This window comes from Balaenoptera acutorostrata, chromosome 16, assembly GCF_949987535.1.
Source record: "Balaenoptera acutorostrata chromosome 16, mBalAcu1.1, whole genome shotgun sequence".
NCBI classification, from domain to species: domain Eukaryota; kingdom Metazoa; phylum Chordata; class Mammalia; order Artiodactyla; family Balaenopteridae; genus Balaenoptera; species Balaenoptera acutorostrata.
Window position 1 is genome coordinate 75,640,924 of NC_080079.1, and position 3,333 is coordinate 75,644,256.

Genomic DNA, 3,333 nt, shown 5'->3' on the forward strand with positions numbered 1-3,333 from the left:
TATAGCTGTTAGCAGTTGCCTTATGTATTGAGGTGCTCCTATGTTGGGTGCATATATATTTATAATTGTTATATCTTCTTCTTGGATTGATCCCTTGATCATTATGTAGTGTCCTTCCTTGTCTCTTGTAACATTCTTTATTTTAAAGTCTATTTTATCTGATATGAGTATAGCTACTCCAGCTTTCTATTGATTTCCATTTGCATGGAATATCTTTTTCCATCCCCTCACTTTCAGTCTGTATGTGTCCCTAGGTCTAAAGTGGGTCTCTTGTAGACAGCATATATATGGGTCTTGTTTTTGTATCCATTCAGCCAGTCTATGTCTTTTGGTTGGGGCATTTAATCCATTCACGTTTAAGGTAATTATCGATATGTATGTTCCTATGACCATTTTCTTAATTGTTTTGGGTTTGTTTTTGTAGGTCCTTTTCTTCTCTTGTGTTTCCCACTTAGAGAAGTTCCTTTAGCATTTGTTGTAGAGCTGGTTTGGTGGTGCTGAATTCTCTTAGCTTTTGCTTGTCTGTAAAGCTTTTGATTTCTCCATCAAATCTAAATGAGATCCTTGCTGGGTAGAGTAATCTTGGTTGTAGGTTCTTCCCTTTCGTTACTTTAAGTATATCATGCCACTCCCTTCTGGCTTGCAGAGTTTCTGCTGAGAAATCAGCTGTTAACCTTATGGGAGTTCCCTTGTATGTTATTTGTCGTTTTTCCCTTGCTGCTTTCAATAATTTTTCTTTGTCTTTAATTTTTGCCACTTTGATTACTATGTGTCTCGGCGTGTTCCTCCTTGGGTTTATCCTGTATGGGACTCTCTGCGCTTCCTGGACTTTGGTGGCTATTTCCTTTCCCATGTTAGGGAAGTTTTCGACTATAATCTCTTCAAATATTTTCTCTGGTCCTTTCTCTCTCTCTTCTCCTTCTGGGACCCCTATAATGCGAATATTGTTGCGTTTAATGTTGTCCCAGAGGTCTCTTAGGCTGTCTTCATTTCTTTTCATTCTTTTTTCTTTGTTTTTTGTTGTTTTTTTTGTTTTTTTTTAAACATCTTTATTGAAATATAATTGCCTTACAATGGTGTGTTACCTTCTGCTTTATAACAAAGTGAATCAGTTATACATATACAATATGTTCCCATTTCTCTTCCCTCTTGCATCTCCCTCCCTCCCACCCTCCCCATCCCACCCCTCTAGGTGGTCACAAAGCACCGAGCTGATCTCCCTGTGCTATGCGGCTGCTTCCCACTAGTTATCTATTTTACATTTGGTAGTGTATATATGTCCATGACACTCTCTTACCCTGTCACATCTCACCCCACCCCCTCCCCATATCCTCAAGTCCATTCTCTAGTAGGTCTGTGTCTTTATTCCGTCTTGCCACTAGGTTCTTCATGGCCTTTTTTTTTTTTTTTCCCTTAGATTCCGTATATATGTGTTAGCATACTGTATTTGTTTTTCTCTTTCTGACTTACTTCACTCTGTATGACAGACTCTAACTCCATCCACCTCATTGCAAATACCTCCATTTCATTTCTTTTTATGGCTGAGTAATATTCCATTGTATATATGTGCCACATCTTCTTTATCCATTCATCTGTCGATGGACACTTAGGTTGCTTCCATGTCCTGGCTATTGTAAATAGAGCTGCAATGAACATTTTGGTACATGACTCTTTTTGACCTATGGTTTTCTCAGGGTATATGCCCAGTATTGGGATTGCTGGGTCGTATGGTAGTTCTATTTGTAGTTTTTTAAGGAACCTCCATACTGTTCTCCATAGTGGCTGTATCAATTTACATTCCCACCAACAGTGCAAGAGTGTTCCCTTTCCTCCACACCCTCTCCAGCATTTATTGTTTCTAGATTTTTTGATGATGGCCATTCTGACCGGTGTGAGATGATATCTCATTGTAGTTTTGATTTGCATTTCTCTAATGATTAATGATGTTGAGCATTCTTTCATGTGTCTGTAGGCCATCTGTATATCTTCTTTGGAGAAATGTCTATTTAGATCTTCTGCCCATTTTTGGATTGGGTTGTTCGTTTTTTTGTTATTGAGCTGCATGAGCTGCTTGTAAATCTTGGAGATTAATCCTTTGTCAGTTGCTTCATTTGCAAATATTTTCTCCCATTCTGAGGGTTGTCTTTTGGTCTTGTTTATGGTTTCCTTTGCTGTGCAAAAGCTTTTCAGTTTCATTAGGTCCCATTTGTTTATTTGTGTTCTTATTTCCATTTCTCTGGGAGCTGGGTCAAAAAGAATCTTGCTGTGATGTATGTCATAGAGTGTTCTGCCTATGTTTTCCTCTAAGAGTTTGATAGTGTCTGCCCTTACACTTAGGTCTTTAATCCATTTTGAGTTTATTTTTGTGCATGGTGTCAGGGAGTGTTCTAATTTCATACTTTTACATGTACCTGTCCAATTTTCCCAGCACCACTTATTGAAGAGGCTGTCTTTTCTCCACTGTATATTCTTGCCTCCTTTATCAAAGATAAGGTGACCATATGTGTGTGGGTTTATCTCTGGGCTTTCTATCCTGTTCCATTGATCTATATTTCTGTTTTTGTGCCAGTACCAAACTGTCTTGATTACTGAAGCTTTGTAATATAGTCTGAAGTCCGGGAGCCTGATTCCCCCAGCTCCATTTTTCGTTCTCAAGATTGCTTTGGCTATTCGGGGTCTTTTGTGTTTCCATACAAATTGTGAAATTTTTTGTTCTAGTTCTGTGAAAAATGCCAGTGGTAGTTTGATAGGGATTGCATTGAATCTGTAGATTGCTTTGGGTAGTAGAGTCATTTTCACAATGTTGATTCTTCCAATCCAGGAACATGGTATATCTCTCCATCTATTTGTATCATCTTTAATTTCTTTCATCAGTGTCTTATAATTTTCTGCGTACAGGTCTTTTGTCTCCTTAGGTAGGTTTATTCCTAGATATTTTATTCTTTTTGTTGCAATGGTAAATGGGAGTGTTTTCTTAATTTCACTTTCAGATTTTTCGTCATTAGTGTATAGAAATGCAAGAGATTTCTGTGCATTAATTTTGTATCCTGCTACTTTACCAAATTCATTGATTAGCTCTAGGAGTTTTCTGGTAGCATCTTTAGGATTCTCTATGTATAGTGTCATGTCATCTGCAAATAGTGACAGCTTTACTTCTTCTTTTCCGATTTGGATTCTTTTTATTTCTTTGTCTTCTCTGATTGCTGTGGCTAACACTTCCAAAACTATGTTGAATAATAGTGGTGAGAGTGGGCAACCTTGTCTTGTTCCGGATCTTAGTGGAAATGGTTTCAGTTTTTCACCATTGAGGACAATGTTGGCTGTGGGTTTGTC